The following is a 21,178-nucleotide window of genomic DNA, read 5'->3' as shown; positions in this document are numbered from 1 at the left end:
ACCACACACACAGGCAGAAAACCCCCCCTTGAGGGTCCCTTGTGGACGAGTCTCTGAGCTGTGCCTTGGGGACAGCCTGATGACTAAGGTGAGCTTGGGAAGCCACATCCAGGTTGAGATGAGAGTGGGGCACCTTGTGGCCTGTCACTGGGGAGAAGGGCGGAGCGTGAGTAAAGACACCCTTCTCACCGTGTGGTCTGATGTGCCAGGCCCTAGCAGAGCTGCAGGCCACACTCTGCCTTCTCTTCCCTTCACTTTGGCTAGTTGGGATGAGCAGCCCCATTGCCTTTGAGGCTCAGGTAAATGCTTGAACATCATGAAATAAGGAAGTGACGGGGGCTGCTCACTGCTTGACAAGAGACTGATCCATCACAGATGGGGGCTAGTAAGCCTGGGAGGCAGGTGTCCTGGCTCTTGGCTTAGCGACTCTGCCCACACCTGTTTTTTTTTTCCTTATAATATCTTAAGAAACTACGTTTTCCTTGAGGGGTTGACCCTTGGCTCTCAATATTTCTACTTTGATTTCAACTTTGGGGGAAGGGATGTCACTTTGTGATGGTTTCAAAGTGACTACAGTGTGGGGCTAAGGGTACATCCCAGAGTTAGAGCACTTGCTGTGTGTGTGTGTGTGTGTGTGTGTGTGTGTGTGTGTGTGTGTGTGTGTCTGGGTTCGAGCCTCAGCCCCTCAAACAAAAGTGCCTACCTACTATGTGTCCTGTGTTATGAGTCAGACTGTCTCAAACTTAGCCTCTAAGTAGGAAGAAAAGTTTCTAGCCTTTATGATTTTCTGTTCTAAGACAAAACATTAATTAATTAATTTTTATTTATTTGACAGAGAGAAAGAATGGATCCACCAGGGTCTCTCGCCACTGCAAATGAACTCCAGACCCATGCACCACATTGTACATCTGGCTTTACATAGGTACCGAGGAATTAAACCAGGGCCAGCAAGCTTTGCAAGCAAGTGTCTTTAACTGCTGAGCCATGTCCCCAGCTTATTTGTTTATTTATTTATTGCTTTTAAGAGGAAGAGTCTTATTCTAGCCTAGGCTAACCTGGAACTCACTATGTAGCTTAGGGTGGCCTTGATTTCATGGTGATCCTCCTCCCTCAGCCTCCAGAGCACAGGGGTTAAGCATGTATGCTACCACACCCAGCCTAATTTCCTTTAGTTTTAAATTTTATTTGTTTTGCCACTGCAAATGGAATGGTAGACACATGCACCACTTTTGTGTGCATGTGCGTGTGCATGTCTGGCTTATGTGGATAATTTGGAAATTGAATGTAAGCAAGCAGGCTTTGCAAGCAAGCACTTTTTACCACGGAGCCATCTCCTCGGCCCCTTCATGCCCTTTATGTAATTACTCAAAGACATCCCCTGCCTGGATGCTTTCCCCTTAGCTGTGCAGGGTTCCCGTGGGCTCCTGGCCTGGCACTTTGATTGTGGGTGCCAGCTTGGATCGTGTCCTTGTTCCCTGCACACCTCACTTTGCCATTCTTTACTCTCATTCCTCTGAGGCTCAACTACATACTGCTCTTCTCCACGGACGGACCCCAAACCAAATGAGAAGGCTTCCGTCCAACCAGGAGTCAGTGAGGTGACAGGGAGAAGTGATACAGCTCTTTGCTACACTGGCCATCTGATTTCCTTGGGGGTCCCAGAGATTGCTTCTGACTTCCTTTGTGTTAGCCAGGCTCTTCCTATTAATATAAGACCTTAGCATATAATTCCAGCATGTGATATTAGACATAGGCCCTGGGACAAACTATTGAGGCCCACTCGCTTGATATTAGACCCAGACCCTGTGTTACCCCAGCTGAGCAGAAAGACTGCAGGCAGCAGTGTGGGTGGCTACAGCCCCAAGTTCCCACCTCGGTCTGAGCCCTGTGCTGATGATCGCAGCACCGTTTCGGCAGAAGTGCTGTCTGGAGGTGGCAGGAGAGACAGAGTGCTCCCATGGTCTCAGCATAATTTGGTTTTATTACAAAGGTTTTCATTTTTGTTGGCAACATTATTCTTTTCGCGGAAGAAATTATCTTCGAATTATTTAATCTTACTCTCTTTTTCCTCTGGGGACACTTTGGGAGCATATTGCAGCAGTCTTTACACAGTGCTAGGAGAGCTGTCCTGCCGTTTTACTCATTACCACAGGGCCACATCGGAGGAGGAAGAAGTGCTGTATTCTTGCCACAGAGTCATCCACTCTCTAAAATAACTCAGGCATATTTGTGCTTTCTGGAAGAGAAGCACGGGGCTGGTTCACAAACCCAAAGGGCACCTAGGCAAGAGTTGAATTTTCTCTTTTTAAAAATATTTTATTTTTATTTATTTATTTGAGAGGAAGAGTAAGAGCATAAGGGTGTGGGGAAAGAGAGAGAGAGACCGAGCTGCCAGGGCCTCTAGCCACTGCAAACGAACTCCAGATGTATGTGTCACCTTGGGCATCTGGCTTTACGTGGGTACTAGGGAATCAATCCTGGGTTCTTTGGCTTTACAGGCAAGTGCCTTAACCACTAAGTAATCTCCCCAGCCCCAGTTTTCTCCTTAAAAAAAAAAAAAAGAGTTTATTATTTATTTGAGAGAGAGAGAGAGAAAAGTGGGGATCATGGGCATGCCAGGGCCTCCTGCCATTGCAAACTCCAGATGTATGCACCACTTTGTGCATTTTGCTTTATGTGGGTCCTAGGGAATCAAACCTTGGTCCTTTGGCTTTTCAGACAAACACCATAACTGCTGAGCCATTTTTCCAGCCCTAAGAGCTGAATATGGTTATAGTGTAGATTCTGCTATCCTTCTTAGAGTAACATGAGTCTAATCATGAGAGACAGGTCCTGGGATGCTTATCCATTTTTAAAAAATTTATTGACTTATTTGAAATGTTAACATTGTAGGCATTAAAAAAAGTAGTTGTGGATGGTAATAAAGTTGTTGAATCTTCTAGCTCAGTGTAGTCTGGGGAAATCCTGGAGCTGGAAGCCAGAGAAGGTGACTTTCAGGGATGGCTCAACCTCATGTGAGTAGGCCAGGTGACACCATGTGCCAGTCCCCAGTTCAGAAATAACCTAGAGGAAGACACAAGGCCAAAGTTCAAGTGAATCTCAGAGCAGGCCGCCTCAGCTTGACATATTCTCTAGCCAGGGCCAAGAGTTGAGCACGCCCAGGCAACTGTGGCCTAGCGGGTGGATCTTTGGGAAGATCCCCTGTCTGCTTCTTGGTTGGATGTTAGGTGGTCCGAGGGATGAGATGAAGGTCTCAGCTGGGGGATTAATCAGGAAGATGCTAGCAGAGATCAGAGTACCACAGACCCACAGAGACGGGAGCATTGAAGAAGCCCCCCCACCCACCAAAAAAAAAACAAAAAAAAAACAAAAAAAAAAAAAAAAAAAAACAAAAAAACAACAACCCTGTGTGGTGGCTTGAATCTGAAAACTCATGTGTTCTGAATGCTTGGTCCCCAGCTGATAGCGATTTGGAAGGTGGCACCTTGCTGGAGGAGGCGTGTTGTTTGTGGGAGTGGGCTTAGAGGTGTTATAGCCAGCTCCTCCTTGCTAGAGTTCAGCTCACTCTCCAGCTGCTGGTTTCCACTTGCTGTGGCAAGGAGGTGATGTCCAGCCTCTGCTCTACAACTTTCCACTGCCGTCATGAAGCTTCCCCTGAAGACCGTAAGCCAGAGTAAACCTTGTCTCACATCAGCTGCTTTTGGTCAGGTGTTTTGTCCCAGCAACGAGAAGGCAATCATGAAACCCTGGGTCTGGAATGCCACCATCAGCACACGTGCTCACCTGATTCAGGTGTCCACGCTTCCTGGCAGCCTTACTTCTCTCACTGTGGGGCTGACTACTGCCTCCTGTATGCCAGAGGCTCGAGGCAGCATGGGGTATTTCCACCATCTGTTCATAATGGCATGCTTATCTGTGCCCAGAAGACTGTGGAAACCTGGAGAGTAGATAGAGCCTGACATAGTGTCTGGCCTGGAATATAGTTTTTATAAATGACTGATAAGCTATTCTTTGGCATGCACTATGATATGGCATGGTATGATGCAATATGCTATGGTAGGGTGCAGTAGTGTGGTATTGTGTGGTACGGTGCTATATGGTGTGGTGTGGTGTGGTGCTGTATGCTCCGATATGACATGGTATTACGTGGCATGGCCTGGTGTGATATGGTTTAGTGTTGTGGTATGGTATAATACGGTATATATGGTGCAGTGTGATATGGTATGATATAATATGGTATGATATGGTATAGTATGATATGATGTGGTATGATACAATATGATGTGGTGTGGTATTGCATGATATGGTGTGATACGATATGATACGGTGAGGTAGTTTGAATGTAAAGTGTCCTCCATAGCTTCAGGGGTTCTGAATATTTGGTCTCCAGATGGTGGCAATTTGGGCAGGTTGTGCCACCAGGCCTGACATGAAAGTTGTTGGGCCTGTCTGGGAGAGGTGTGTCACCGGGGGGCGGGTGGACCTTGAGGTTTGTTAATCTAGCCCATTGGGTGTTGAGAGCTAGCTCACTTTTGCTGCTCCTCCCAGCTGCCATAGGAGATGGGACTCCCCAGCTGCCTGCTGCGCCATGCTTTCCCCTCCAAACGGTCAGCTGAAGTGAACCTTTCCTGCCGTCAGGTCCTTCTGGTCAGGACATGAGATGGTGACTGCTCCATGTGGCATGGCATGGTACGGTATGGTGTGGAATAGCATAGAGTCTACACAGAAAGACACAAAGCGGGCAGGAGACAATGGGACACACACTGGATCCAGGTCCCTTTCTGGCTCCTAGTCAAAGGCCTCTGGCTGTGTAGCCTTAGGTAAGTCATTTCCCTACTCAGAGGCTCTGTTTGCACATCTCTGATATAGCAAGAGGGATTCTGGAGGCCCCATGAGGACTCATTCTTTGCTTCAGTCTTTATGCACATGGATTTAAGATTGCCCATATCCAGAAAGGTTTTAAAAATTATTTATTTAGTGTGTGTATGTATGTGTGTGTGCATGCCATGAGAGGTCAGAAGACAACCTTGGGGTGTTTGTACTCCACCTTCTGAGACAGGCTCTTGTACTGCCACAAACACAAGCTTTAGACTGCATTCAGGTTTACATGGGTGCTTGGGAATTAAATCTGAGCCTGCAGACTTTGCGTACAAGTGCCTTTAACCTCTGAGCCATTCCCTCAGTCCCCCAGAAAGAGTTCTTGACCAAAGTGACTCAGATAAGTGATATTATTTCTAGGATGGGCTTATAGAGGGCCTGTGCTTGCTACAAAGAAATGGTCTGGAGGTGGTAGTGCCCAGACCCTAACTCTTGGCTTCCCCAGGCCTGGTGCCTCCTATGAGTAGAATCAACACCTCCTTTCTGAACCCAGGAATTTGACAAGGGCTAATATGTCTAGTGAGACTCTACAGAAAAGTTTGTTGAGATGAGATGAAGGATAACATTGAGAAATGACCTGGCATACATTTCTGAAAATATCAAGATTTTTTTTTCTTCAAAAAGTATTCATTTACGACTTAGGCTGCATTTGGGTGGGGTTTTTTCCTGCCTCTGGATAGCTTGTTCCTCCTGTTTTGGGGACACATTGGTGACAGGTGACAGACCTATTTATTCTTTTATGTTTTCCCATCAGGAGTACCACTTCTTCTGCCCATGGAGTGCTGGCCGGGGACAGCCACTTAGCTCTCAGTAGAAACGGGATCCCACATAGTGGAGATCTGGGGCACAGGGGCCCAGAACTTCCCTTGGGTTTCTCCACTTATTCAGAGAATCTGAGATTTCAAGAACAGGAGGCATGACTGGGTCGCTACCCCTGGAGCTGCTGCCAGGTCAGAGTGGGAAGAAACAGAGTCCAGTTCTTCTTCAAGTGGTTCTATTCCCACCCATAGTGCCCCCTGGTTCAGCACGAATGCTGTCATATCAGTCTATGACCCTCTCTGGGCCACCCTTCTCTCCCACCCGTGAACAACACTGCGCATACGACGCATCTGCATTCCCTGCCCCCCAGCCACTGTCTGCAGACAGCCAGTGTGACCTTGCTGCATGCAAACGGCTCTTGTCTTTTCCTGTGGCCCTTGAGATATAATAAACACTCTGCACATGGTTCCAAGAGGCCAGTGTGCGCAGATCCATCTCCTGCTTCAGGGTCATAGTCTCTCTGCCCTTAGCACCTCAGACCTTAGAATTCTGCAGAAGTTGTTCCCTCCACCAGCCATGCTTCCTCTTCTCCAACTTCACCAGTGATGTTTCTGCTTCAGTGTCCTCAGGCCTGCCGTGAACCCACCAAGCCAAATTCAATTACTTTACTAAATGCTCTCATCATTCAGCTTCTCTCCATGAATGTAATGTAGTTGTTAGTTATGTGTGTGTATTTTGAAGTTGCTTTACTCCAATTTTCTCCCCATCAGCCCAAGAACTCTAGGAGGGATAGTCTCTTGGAGAGACTGGCACACAGTTGTTGATAAGAGCTTTTTATTTCTTCTGAGTAGATGAATGGATATGTATCCCCTTGTTGGGTTTTCCTTATCTTTTCCCCACTTAAGAGCTTATCTAGAGGTTTCCTTGTATTTGTTGAAATGTGAATTTTTACTGTATAATAAATAGATGGAAATATAAGCAGATCCTATAGATTAAATGGCAGGTGCTACCTTCCCACGTTTCTATTCACTTCCACTCTTTGACAAGAGCCATGGCCTATTTCTCAGTGTGCAGGGCCTCCGGGTGCAGTTATAGTATGTGCATTTCCTCCTTAGAGCTCAGTGTGATCTGCCACACGTCTCTTGAAGGGCTCCCTGCCCTTGTGCCATATGGACACACTAACTTATCCACACACACACTTAGTGAGTACCAGGGAAAGCGCCAAGCCCTAGGGGATCTGCTAACAGCATAAGCTGTCAGGGCAGAAAGACCCAGAGTTGACGCTCGTCGCTTACCAGTGGTATGACATTAGGCCAGTTAGTCAACCTGAGGTCCTCAGCTTTCTAATCCGCAAAGCAGGGATAATATGGTGCACGAAGCAGGCAGCTATGGAGGGGGATGCAGGAGGCAGGCCCTGGGGGAGGCACCGAGGATGGCGCCTGGCACACAGTGAGGTGCACAGATGGTAGCTGCTGCCATTGCCGGTATTAATGTCAGCAAAGGGAAATTAACATGAGTGGGACCAGACACAGGCATAAATCCTCTGAAGTGTAGTTTGGTCTCTAGCCCTGCGGGTTTCTTCTGGGAGGACTGGAAGGCTGAGGTAGGTGGGCTGTGGGGAGCTGTATAGAAATCTGGTGGCCCTGTAGGGTTCTCAGGAAGTTTGCTCTGGTTGCATGTCTGGGGCTCCCACTCAGCATATGGGACTGCTTGGCTGGGAGCCCCATTTCCATGGGAATCTATGGGCTGATGGATCTGTGCAGAGAACTATGGGGTATATTATCCGTAAAGGGACAGAAGAAATGTCCCTTGGGTTTGGCTTCTCAGAGGATACCTCACCTTTGATCCGGGGGCTGCAGACGATGGAATTGTCCGTGTGTAGCTGGAGGCGGTGGTGGTAGAGGCAAACATGTTTCTCTGCTCTTTGTGGCAGACAGAGTGCTTTTGCATTGCTTGCCTTAGAAATCAGTGAACTAAATCTTTTAATTACAAAACTGAGGAAGAGATTTGTTGGCTTTCTGTCACTTGCCAAAATACCCAATACACACACACACACACACACACACACACACACGTATGTATGTATGTATATATATAAACTTAAGTGGAGGATTTGTTTTGGCTCATGGTTTCAAAGGGTTCAGTCCATGGTTTCTTGGCCCTATGTGCTTGGACAGAACATCATGGTCGACATGAAGCTGAGAGGGACAGAAAAGTGGGTCAGAGGGCAGCTGCTCCCAAGGACTCAGCCTCAGTAACCTACTTCATTCACTTAGGTCCAGCCTCCAGACATTTCCAGAACGTCTTAAAATCGCCCAACCAGCTGGAGACCAAAAGCAAAAGGAAAAAGCAAACCATGAGCCTGTGTGGGACATTTCATATCCAAACCACAATAAAGAGACTGAAGCCCAAGTTGTCAATTTGACCTTATTGTGAGCCAGTTTTTTTGCCTGTAAAGTAGGAACGTTAACATTTGCAGAGCTGGTGTGAGGATATCGCATGTCATGGGCCCAGTATGGTGCTGACTTGTAGAGGATGCGAAGCAAATTTAATTCCCTTCCTCAAGCACATCACTCCCATGTTCTGCTGCGTTTCTCTTAGTGTGTTGCAGTGACTGGGAGGTTTCTTGGAAGATTTCCAGTATAGCATGTGTGTGTGTGTGTGTGTGTGTGTGTGTGTGTGTGTGTGTGTGTATAACACAGAGTTTAGCCCTGCAACCATAAACCTGAATCTGAATCCTTGTCCTGCTACTCTTGGAGGAGAAAAATCTCAAAACGTGGGCAAATCTCAGGATTTCCAGGAAGCTGGTTTCCCTGTCCATAACCCAGGAGTGTCTGCCCACTAACTTCACTAGTTGAAAGCTTCCATGGAGTCATGGGCACCAAGGACAGTCATGCACAGCATACAAAATGCCCTTCCTCCTATGGCATTATCTCATGCAGGCCCTGAGGTAGGCTGATTTCTGCAGGAGAAATGACATCCCTGGGCGTGAACTCTGGGAGAGGGAGTTTGATGCGCCTTCCAGTGAGCCTCAGAGTGTGTGAGGGCTGGGAGCTGCCCCAGCTGATTTCCATCTGCAGGGTTTCTTGACTCTTTTTTTCCCTCTTCCCTGATTTGTGTTAAAAGCCGAACATTTCTCCCCATATTTCACTTCTAGTAATACTCTTTATAACCAAAAGTGAGAAGCTTCTGCATTGGCTGGACATAATTTCAGATTTAATGAGTGAGAGGGTTGTAATCTGATCCTAATTCATAAGAGCTAAGGGCCGGATTCTATTACAGAAGAGGCAAGTCTCTGGTTTATTTTCAGGAAAAAGGGCGATTTTACCTGATGCATAGGATGAGGTTCTTTTAGAAAACAGTTGTGGTAATTGTATCTTTCTTGTGTAGAGTTAATCACATTAAAAAAAAATATTTTTACTGCAGTGGCTTTCATTCTCTTATCTTACAGGCATCCTTGGTACACCCATCTCTTTTCTCTCATTAATATGTTCATTAATCCTCAAACATTTATTGTGCTTCACTAATCAGGTTAGAAGATTAACTAAAAAAATGGGATTTTCAGCAATTAGAAGCTGCAGGTCTGTCAGAATCAGAAAATACAGAATTTTGGTGTACAGACAGCTTCATTACCCAGCCTGGCTTTTGAGGATGATGAAATGGTTCAGCTTCCTTCCTGAATATTGGAGGTCTCAGCCCACACCCCTGGGGCTTTGGCAGAATGGCAGGAACAGTCCTGCTGACTTCCTTACATGTGTGTCCTGAGTGATAGGAACACATCCAGAACAGTCAGGCTTTAAAGTCCAAAACCAACCATTTTAGAATCTTGTCTTCCCAAGTCTGTGGGAACGTTTAATGCTTAGTTTTTGTTTTTTTTTTTTGTATTTTTTGTTTATTAATTTGAGAGTGACAGACACAGAGAAGGAGGGAGAGAGAGAGAGAGAGAGAGAGAGAGAGAGAGTGAGGGGGGGGGGAGAATGGGTGCACCAGGGCCTCTAGCTATTGCAAACAAACTCCAGATGTGTGCACCCCCTTGTGCATCTGGCTAACATGGGTCCTGGGGAATTTAGCCTTGAACCAGGGTCCTTAGGCTTCACAGGCAAGTGCTTAACTGCTAAGCCATCTCTCTGGCCCAATGCTTAGTTTCTTCATGGAAAATGTGAAAGTATTAATAGCAGCTAAGAATACTAAGAATTTACCTTTTTTTTTATCCTACTCTAGCCCAGGCTGACCTAGAACTCACTCTGTAGCCTCAGGCTGGCCTTGAACTCCTGGTGATCCTCCTACCTCAGTCTCCCCAGTGCTGGGATTAAAGACTTGAGTCACTACCATGCCTGGATGAGTTTCTTTCCCCTCCTTCCTTCCCTCCTTTCTTCTTTCCTTCCTTTCTTCCTTCGAGAACGAGTGTGTGTATGTGTGTGTGAAAGAGAGAAAGAGAGAGAACGTATGGGTGTACTAGGGCCTCTTGCCACTGTATACATACTTCAGGTACATGCACCACTTAATGCATGTGGTTTTATGTGTGTTGTAGTCAGGTTTGCATTACTGGTGGAAATCACCCAACCAAGAGCAGCTTGTGGGATAAAAGAGGTTCATTTTGGCTTACAGGCTCAAGGGGGAAGCTCCATGATGGCAGGGAAAACTATGGCATGAGCAGAAGGTGGACATCACCCCTGGCCAACATACGGTAGACCATAGCAACAGGAGAGTACGCCAAACACTGGCACAGGGAAACTGGCTATAACACCCATAAGCCTGCCCCCAACAAGAAGGCATTAATCCCTAAATCTCAATCAGCTGGGAACCTAGTATTCAGAACACCTAAGTTTATGGGGGATGCCTGAATCAAACCACCACATTTCACCCCAGGGCCCCATAAACTGATATCCATATATGATGTAAAATACAATGCATTCAGTCCAACTAAAACGTCCCCATAATTTTTATCAATCCCAATAATGTTCCAACATCCCCATCAACATCCCCATCATCCAAGATCTTTTAACTGAGCCATAATACCAAAAATTCCCCCCAAATCCATAATGATACAGGATAAACACTCACACTGCAAAAGATGGCATTGGGCATAGCAAAGAAATATTCAACCAATTCTATTTATATTTAAAACATAGCTTCAAGTCTAACAACTCTAGCCAGTGACAAATCTCCAAGTCCGATAATTCTAACCAGCAACAAGTCTCTGGTATTCCAATTCCACCCCTCCAGCTAGGCTACTCACAGTCCTGGGAAACTTCATCAGGGCCGGCAGTTCCTTAGCAGCCATCTCATGGTCCTGGCATCTCCACTGGTCTCCACTGCAATCCACGGTTCATCCTCATGGCCCCATGGGGTCTGTACGCAGGCAACCAGCAAACCTGCTTCACACTGCCCCTGGCCGTTTCCAAAACACAAGACCATGTTGCAAACTCAATGACCCTCTCTTTCCTGCATTTTTTATTATACCCCACAATTACAGGTTGGGTGCCAGTTTGTTAATCCAGGGGGGAATAAAGTAGACTTTGAAGAACAGAACACTCCTTGAGCACTCAGGCCCCTTCTAAAGAGTCTACATTCTTCCTGTTGCCCCAGTGCAGGTCAACTGGCCCAGTCTCAAAGGTTGTAATCTCTCAATTGCAGCTGAATGGGCAGTAGTTCACACAAAGATTTCTCTTTATATGCCATATCCCTCTGTTCATGCCAGTTCACTTCAAAGCAACCTTGCACAACTTTTCAGGACATGGGCATAACAGCAAGCTTCTCACACAAACTGCTAGCCCAGTCAAAGCAAAGCTCTTTCTCACCCTCATAAGCCAAATCTCACAGTCCATAGTTTTTACTGCATTCAGGTCTTGCAGCTCTGACTGGAATAGTCCATCAAATTGTACTTACACACTGCAAGGCATCTCTTAGGCCAAGGTTTCAAATCCCTCCACATTCCTCTTGAAAATCAGCTCCAAAAGGCCAAAACCACACAGTCAGGTGTCTAGCAGCAATCCCACTCCTCAGTACCATTGTACTGTTGCAGTCAGGTTCTCATTGCTGGTAGAAATCACCCAACCAAGAGCAGCTTGTGGGGAAAAAGGTTTATTTTGGCTTACAGGCTCGAGGGGGGAGCTCCATGATGGCAGGGAAAACAATGGCATGAACAGAGGGTGGACATCACCACCTGGCCAACAGACAGTAGACCATAGCAACAGGAGAGTGTGCCAAACACTGGCATGGGGAAGCTGGCTATGACATCTATAAGCCTGCCCCAATAATACACTGCCTCCAGCAAGCATTGGTTCCCAAGTCTTCACCAGCTGGGAACCTAGCATTCAGGACACCTAAGTTTATGGGGGACACCTGAATCAAACCACCACAATGTGGTTACTGGGGAATCAATCCCAGGCTGGCAGGTTTTCCAAGCAGTGCCTTTCACCACTGAGCAACCTTCCCAGCCTGAGAGTTTCCATTTAATGGAATACATACTGGGCAGCCCTCCACATGAATTACCTCATTTGATCCTGCATGGACCCAAAAAGAGAGATGTTAATTTTGTCCCTCTCCAATATGTGAGGAAATTGGAACACAGAAAAGGCAATTATCTTTCTCAAGGTCATACAGACAGTGCATGGTATAGTTGGAGTGACCAGGATGCAGCAAGTAAGCATTGAACTGAGACCAGAAATTGGAGTCTCGACCTTGATTATTTTGTTAATTTTGTGAGCTTGAAAGTGAACAAAGTTCTCTGGATTTCAAGGTTTTTTTTTTTTTTTCTTCTTCTTCTTCTATTGTGGATTGTTTTTGTTGTTCGCTTCTAAATGAGAACACTAGAAATCATGAACTTTTCCTCAGCCTTTTTCTAGCTCTCACGTTCTGGAATTCTGAGAAATTAGACTGAGCATAAACGGGTCACTGAAGTGGCCTGAGAAGAATCGTCTCCCATGCAGAACTCGCAGCTCGCCTTCATGTGCAGCCGTGACTCCTCTGCCCCGTGCCTGTGATTACCTTGCAGCGCCATCCTTCCCGGGCTCGGAGCACTTCTCTGCCGCCGACGCTCCAGGCCCCTTGAACATTGCCCTCAATTTCACAGCTTCTCCTCCTGTGCCCCGAAGCCTCACTGATGCATAAACAACCACACCAAAGAACAATGATTCTGTTTCTTGGTACCGAGGACTGTATCAATTTTCTGTAATTCCTTGTAGCAGAGTGAGCATACATTATAGAGTTCAAGTGTTCTGAAAATAAGCTATGAAGAATTGTTATCTGCCGAAAGAACCGGCGATTTGTCAGCTTCCGGTGTCTGAATGTCTGTGCTTTGCAGTGCTTGCTGGCTGGGCTAGACTTGGGGAAGCATCGAGCAGGGGAGGGGGTGCTCGGGAAGGAGTACCCCTGGCTCTCTGAGGAGAAAAATAATTTAGCAGTTGGAGCTGTGATGGGACTTTCACAAGGATCTGAAAGGGGCTATATGCAAATTGTGACACAGAAGTCTAAATTTACATCGGCATATCAAAGAAAAAGCGTGCACGCTTTGGTAAACACAATCCAATCGTACCAGGTCCACCTGCCTGCTGTCCTCACCCAGCACCAAGAAATCATTTACTTGTCTTCATATCAGCGCATCTCAGAACTGCTTGGTATTCTTGATATATAATTCTTCTTTTCTTTCTGCGATTATGTAACTTATATTTCAGTTAGGGCTGGCTGGCGCTTCTTGGTAACAATTGTCTAAAAAATGAAATAAAAGGAGTGTTTTCTACATCAAAATAGAAGAGGGACTGGTTTGAAGGAGGAAGGGAATCAGTAGGAGGGATGTGGGGAGGGGGCACAGAGAGAGAGTGTGTGTGCGTGATGAGAGGGGATTATGATCCAAATGCATTATGAACATATATAAAAATTGTTAATAAAAATGAGTCTTTTCTCTGATGTAATCTTTTAGTGTTCTTGATTTTTTGCAACTGTCCTTATTTTTTCTTTCTTTCTTTGCCTCTTCTTTGCCTTCCATCTCTTCTCTCCTAGCTGACTTTCCCCTCTTAACTTTCATGCAGAATTCCTGGAAGAGGTTGCTGGGTGATCACCGCTGTTGCAGGTAGGAGGGAAACCTAGCAAATTGCTTAGTTGGGCAGGCGCCGCACCACGGGCAGGACCTTGGACAGCGCGCCCCTCGTCTTCCGGTTTCAGTCGCTTTGGCTCATGTGTCCAGTGAAGCCAGGGCTGCGAAGGTTGCTCCGTGAGTTAAAGGCCCGTGCTTTCAAGTCCTGACAGTGAGGAGTTCAATTCCCAAGCCACTAACATAAGCCCAAAAGTAGTGCAAGTGTATGACATTCATTTGTACTAGCAAAGGGCTCCTGAACACCATGCACATGCTAATAAGTAAATGAAAACTTTGCAGATTTTCTCACCCATGAAGATCTCCTTTTCCAGTATTAATAAGCATTTTCAAATTTACCAAGAAAAATGCAACTTAAGTGTTGGGACTTCAATAAGAATGTCTTGAAATTTGAATAAAAACACATTCAACAGCATCATGTTAAGGCCAGATGGAAACCTGGAGAAGATTTTATATATACATTTACATCCAGACAGCTGAAAGTGGACTATTATGTACCCTGTTGTAGGAAAAAGTGTTTTGTTCCTATGAGCCTGATGTGCCTAGCCAAAATTTGTGTCAGAAAGTTAATTGTTGCCATCTATGAGTAAGGTGTGAGGGTTCTGTGACACTTGGAGAGGTTAAGAAGAGAGAGAGGGGAATAGAGAGATTGGGACAAAGACAGAAGAAGAGAGGAGAGAAGAGAGGACAGGAGAAGAAGGGAAGAGAGACAAGACAAAATGAAACTCTACGGGCTGGAGAGATAACTCAGGGTTACCAATGCTTTCTTGCAAAGCCTGACAGGTCAGGTTTGATTCCCTAGTACCCACATAAGATGCTTAAAGTGGTGCATGTGTGTGGAGTTTGTTTACAATGGCAAGAGGACCTGATGTGCCTATTCTCCATTCTTTCTTTGTCCTTGTAAATGAATAAAATAAAAAAATACTAACAAAAGCTTCTAGAGAATGCCTGAGTCAATGGCCCAGTGCTGTCATTGGCATTGGGTCATGCATTCCCTAGTGTAGAGTGCAGTGTGGTTGTTTTGGAGCTTGGCCTGTCTGAGATGGGGAAACGTAGGCTTGCAAAGGAGCTGTGCATAGGAAGCAATGCACATTTTGCTCTCACGGAAATAGTGCATCATACAAACAACATGCAAATCAGCTGTCACCATTTTGTTGCTATTCGCTCTGTAGTTTACAGGTCACAGAGAGAGGGGGGAGAAATAATATGGACATCAGGGAGAAGCTCATGAAGTAGAGCCCTTTTCCCCAAAAGCCAGACTTCTGACAGGTCTCTTCTGGGGAGTGAAGGCTGAAGATGGATTGCTACCCAGAGGAACTCCCTGCTGCTCAGTGAGCCAGAGAGAAGGATGGCCATTAAGAGGACCTGTGGCATCAGAGGTCCAAACATTTAAATAATCTTATTTATTTTTTAAATTATTTTATTTGCAAGGAGAGAGAGAAAGAAAGAGAGAGACTGAAAGAGAGAGAGAGAGAGAGATAGGAAACAGAGGGAGAATGGGTGCTCCAGGGCCTCAAGCCACTGTAAATGAACTCCCGACACATGTGCCCCCTTGTACATCTGGCTTACATTGGTACTGGGGAATCAAACCTGAGTCCTTTGGCTTCATAAACAAGTGCCTAAGACACTGAGCCATCTCTCCAGCCCCTCTTATTTATTTTTAAATCCATGGACTATGCAAGTACAATGTGGTGGTTTAAATGTAAAAAAAAATTCCCAAAGCCTCAAGAGTTTGTGATTAAGCCTCCTCCTTAGTCCCTGGTTGGTAGAGCCTTTGGAGGAAGAGCCTTGCTGGAGGAGGTGTGTCACTGGGGGCTGACCTTGAGGTTTATTAGTCCAGTCCACTGGGTGTTCCTTTCTGCTGCTGTGACAACATGTGATGTCCTGACAACCTGGTCTGCCACGCTTTCCCCTCCGTGACGAAACTTTCTTTTGAAACTGTGAACTGAAATAAAGCTTTTTTTCTCCCATTGGCTGCTTTTGGTCAGGCGTTTTTCCCTAGCAATGGGAAGGTAATTGCAACATGGATATTATAAAAGTTAAAGTGTATGAAAGGCCTTGTGTGGTATTTTTATTATTATGTAGGGATTTTTTTACTTTTGGCTGTTTAAATTTCGTGATTTGTTCTTTAATATCTTACTTTTGTGTCATGTTTTAAAAAAAAGATTTGACATTAAGATAAGGAACATTATAAGATTATAAAAATATGTACTGCTATATATTTTTCTAGCACTTTTATGGTTTATTTTCTATGCTGTTATGAAAAAATTTTAGGTAGTTCTGTTTTTCTAGTTTCAGTATCACCAGCTTCTCTCTTCCCCAGAGGGAACTATTGTTTGCTACCAATCTCTCATGCATTCTTTTAGAGATATGCTGTACACATAGAAGCATTTACAGACCCCGTTTCTCCCTCTTGGAACATGAACAACAGCCTACTGTATACTCTAAATTGCATCACTGTTTTCCACTGACACAATGTGTGAAGTTATTTCTGGGTGAGTGTCCATGCTTTCCAGGTAGTAAAGACCTTTAGGATCTGGTCTGTGAGGGAGGAGGGCAGACATTCCTGTGTCAGGGGTGAAGAGAATGTCATCACCAAGAGGCTCTGGTGCTTGTTTCATTTTGAACGTGTCCATTAGAAACAGGGTCAGAGAGCAGATTCGGGCCTTGGATTTCAAGGCTGTGTCAATATTCAGTCACATGAACATTGTGTGAGAACCACTTCACAAACTCCCCATGTCTTCTCTCTCTCTCTCTCTCTCTCTCTCTCTCTCTCTGTTGTGTTATATGGCGTGGTATGGTGTGGCACCCCATATGTTCATGTGCAGTGAGGGGTGTTTGCCTATAGTGGCCCATGTGGAACATCGGGTGTTCTGCTCCATCGCTCTTCCACCTGGTCTTATTTTGAGCCAGAGTCTTTTTACTGATGCCAGAGATTGTGGGGCTCTGATGATTCTCGGGTCTCTGCTCCTCTGCATGTCTGGGGTTACATATATGCAATGGCAAAGTCAGCTGTGTACATGGGCTCTGGAGATTCACGCTCTGGTGGTCTCCAGCCCCCACAGACTCTCATGCTTGCACAGGAAGCACATTAAACTGCTGAGCCATATCTCCAGACCCCTGTACCTTATTCATTAGAGATGCATTGGTTTTTACTTCCCCAAGTCTAGACAAGTAGAAATCATCCACATTTCAGGCTCTCACTGTTCTGATCAAAATAAAGATGGTTGATTTTAAATTCATTCTTTTGTCGTTTTCCTCTGACTCCTTTTATGGTTTCTTGTATGTATCTACATATGTATTATGTGTGCATTCGTGTATGTTTATGTGTGTGAATGCAGGTGCACCTATGCCATGGCACACGTGTGAACGTCAGAGGACAACTTCAGGAGTTTGTCCTTCCACCTTGTCTGAGGCAGGGTCTCTTGCTTGCTGCGGTGTTTGCCAGGCCAGGTGGCTTCTGTGCACCAGGAGCATCTCCTGTCTGCCTCCTGTCTCACTCTGCACTGGCCACAGTGTCTGGCTGTATGTGGGTTTTGGGGATTTGAACTCAGGTCCTTGTGTTTGTATGGTGAGTACTTTAGCCACAGAGCTAGCTCCCCAGCCCTGAATTTCATGGTTTTCACTGCTGTCTTTGGTACTTACTAGTTTCATTATACAAGTGATTTATTTTTAAAACTTTCATTTCTTGGAATCTGTTGAGCTTCTTGAATCTGCAGCTAGGTATCTTTTAAAGTTCAGGAAACTCCTCTTCAAATTTTGTCTCTGGCTCATTTCTGCTTTTGGAACTCTGATGACGCATGTTAGGTCTTTTCACCCTACTCCCCTTGTAAATTTGTTTTTGTGACAGATTTTATCAAAGCATAATGTGCATATCACACTATCCATCATTGATTCTCAGCCATTTGGCTAAGATCAGGTATAGTATCTGTTCTAATCAGTTCAATCCTATCTAACAACTTAAAGAGTATCATTCAATGATTATTAGTATATCAAGAGCTGTGATGGCATCATGATAATCCATCAAAAAATTGCTAATCTCCTCGAAAAGAAACTCCATGTGTTTTAACTGTCTGACCCAATACTAAGAAACCATAAATGCATCTTATGCCTGCATAAGGTCACATGTTTTGTACATTTTTGGGTTTTTTTTTTTTTTTTTTTGGTTTTTCGAGGTAAGGTCTCACTCTAGCCCAGGCTGACCTGGAATTCACTATGGAGTCTCAGGGTGGCCTCAAACTCACGGCAATCCTCCTACCTCTGCCTCCCGAGTGCTGGGATTAAAGGCGTGCACCACCATGTCCGGCTTGTTTTGTTTTTTTGAAGTAGGGTCTCACTCTGGTCCAGGCTGACCTGGAATTCACTATGTAGTCTCAGGGTGGCCTCGAACTCATAGTGATCCTCCTACCTCTGCCTCCTGAGTGCTGGGATTCAAGGTGTGCGCCACCACACCTGGAAGTTTTGTACATTTTATATGAGTAAAATCATATGATATTTAGTCTTTTCTAAGTGACTTATTTTACTTAGCATTGAATCATGAGGATTCATTTCTACAGAAATGTATTGGTACTCTACTCCTTTATGTGACAATATGTTATCCTGCAATTTGTCCATCATAGACTAGATTCCATCGTAGGCTGTTTACCATCATAGACTAGATTCCACTGGAGGCTGTTTGTCCATCATAGACTAGATTCCATCATAGGCTGTTTACCATCATAGACTAGATTCCACTGTAGGCTGTTTGCCCATATAGACTAGATTCCATCATAGGCCCTTATTTTTATATTTTTATTTGAGAGAGATACAGATATTGACAGAGAGAGACAGAGATAGAATGGGCACACTGGGGCCTTCAGCCACTGCAAATGAACTGTAGACAAGTGTGCCACCTTGTGCATCTGGCTTACGTGGATCCTGAGGAGTTGAACCTGGGTCTTTTGGCTTTACAGGCAAGTGCCTTAATCACTAATCCATCTCTTCAGCACTTATGTGACTTTTTTATTATAAGCCATTCAGTATGAGATACCATGTGAAGGAGTATCTCACTCCGGTCTTGGTGTGCGTTTCCCAGGTGTCTACTAATGCCCAGCATCTTGTTGAATGCGCTTACTGGTCACTTGTACATTCTCATTTATGAGATGTCTATTAATGGTCTTCCTTTTTGAAAATTATATCTTCTGATTTTAAAAAATTAAGTGTATTTACATATACTTTAAATAGCAGCCCCTAATCAGAAATGGTTTGGATATATTTAATCCTATTTCACAGGCTGTTTTTTTAATATCTACATAATGTCCTTTGAAGCAAAAATATCTTTTTATTTTTATTATTTATTTATTTGAGAGAGAGAGTTTAAGATAGAGAGAAAATGGACATGACAGACCCTCTAGCTACCAGCAATGAACTCCAGATGCATGTGCTACCTTGTGCATCTGGCTTACATGGGTACTGGAGAATTGAACCTGAGTCCTTAGGCTTCATAGGCAAGCACCTTAACCTCTAAGCCATCTCTCCAGCCCTGAAGCAAAAAGGTTTTCATTGTGAAGTCCATTATGTACCTTTCATTTATTGCTTGTGCATTAAATGTCCCGGGCAAGACTTCATTTCTTAATGGCCTGTCACAAAGGTTCTTATACATTATTATTATTGTCATTATTATTATTATTATTATTATTAGTAGTAGTAGTATTCTTAGGAGATATTTTCTTTTTTTTTAAATTTTATTTATTTATTTATTTGAGAGCGACAGACACAGAGAGAAAGACAGATAGAGGGAGAGGGAGAGAATGGGCGCGCCAGGGCTTCCAGCCTCTGCAAATGAACTCCAGATGCGTGCGCCCCCTTGTGCATCTGGCTAACGTGGGACCTGGGGAACCGAACCTTGAACCGGGGTCCTTAGGCTTCACAGGCAAGCGCTTAACCGCTAAGCCATCTCTCCAGCCCAGGAGATATTTTCTTATAAGAGTTTTATAGACTTGTCTCCTGCATTTAGCTATTTTATCCATTTTGAGTGAATATTTGTGTATGGTGTGAGATAAGGGTCAAACTTTGTTCTTTTACCTTGGCTATGGAGTTCTCTCAGCACCATTCACTGCAATGACTGGTTCTCCCCATTGAGTTGTCTCAGATCCTTGATCACAAATGTATTTTTAGATTTCCAATTACGTTCCATTGACTTGTATGTGTGTCCTCAGCCCACAGCCTTAAATACTGTAGCTTTGTAGTAAGTTTTGAAATCAGGAAGTGTGAATCCTGTAATTTCACTCTCATTTTTTAAGGATCTTGGTGATTGTAGTTATCTTCATTTGCATATGAATTTTAGGATCAGCTTGTCAGTTTCTAAGATGAAGCCAGGTGGGAGAGTGGTAGAAATTTAATCTATAAATTGATTTGGGGACCATTGCCATCTTAAACTGGTAATGCTTTTTTATGTATTGAGATCGTTATTTCTTTTTTAGTTACAATTTTATGTATGAATATATATAGTCTATTTTGATCATAATCTCCTCCTATCACTCTGTTGTTCCCCTTCCCTACACTCCTTCCACTGAACCTTTTCCTCCCTCTAACAAGTCCCTCTACTACTTTGGTCTATTTTTTTTTTAACCTTCCTTCATCATCCATGATGACTTGTAGAGAGGCTGGATATTATGCAAGTAATGACAGTTACTGTGAGGTCATGATGCAACAGCCAACATATGTCCAGAATACATTTCAAAGCAATCTCCTCTATCTTCTTCTCTTACATTCTTTCTGTAACCTTTTCTGCAATGTTCCCTGAGCCTTGGTTGGTGTGGGGGAGATGTTTCATTTAGTTCTGAACAGTGAAGTGAACTGTCACTTCTTAGCACTTTGATTAATTTTGAGTCTCCCCGGTGGTCACTGTAAAAGGAAGCGTCCCTGATTAACAGTGAAGTTAGCACAACTGTATGAGAATAAACAAAAGCTTTTAGAGGGCAACTTGATGGGCACAACACATCCATGTAGCCAGACAACAATAGCAGCTTCCTTCCTATGGGCCTGTGTCCTTCCATGAGATCAGCTTTAAAGAATATATTATTTATTTATTTATTTGCTTGGGAGAGATTGAGGAAGAGAGAGGAAGAGAGAGAATGGGTCCTTTTCTTTTTTCTTCCCCAGTAGCCTGTGTAACACTTTTCAGCACCGTGACAGCTAGACAGTAGGGAGGAGGCTTCCAGCTGAGCTCTGGCTTGACTTCTCAGTGACCTGCAACCCAAGCATGTAAAGTGTTCAGCAATAAGCTCTTTCCATCTAGTTCCGGTGGGCAACCAAGAGCTTTGGCAATGGCCTGTAATGGTTTGGGAGCCTCATTCAACATGCCACTGAGAGGTTTCCCACTTCTGGCAATGGCATTTTCCTGTCACAACATATGGCTCAGATTGTATTTTTAAGTAATCTAACAGAGAAGTAGGCTTCTATATGGCT

At 44.6% G+C, this 21,178-nt stretch overlaps 1 pseudogene; it reads left to right on the top strand.

The window, feature by feature from the left end:
* The first annotated feature begins 17,618 nt into the window (after positions 1–17,618).
* On the top strand, positions 17,619–17,753 carry LOC123461753 (annotated as a pseudogene).
* The last annotated feature ends 3,425 nt before the right edge of the window (positions 17,754–21,178 follow it).

This window comes from Jaculus jaculus, chromosome 6 (assembly GCF_020740685.1).
Source record: "Jaculus jaculus isolate mJacJac1 chromosome 6, mJacJac1.mat.Y.cur, whole genome shotgun sequence".
Lineage (NCBI taxonomy): Eukaryota > Metazoa > Chordata > Mammalia > Rodentia > Dipodidae > Jaculus > Jaculus jaculus.
Note: the sequence above shows the minus strand (reverse complement) of the source record. Positions and strands in the feature narration are given on the sequence as shown.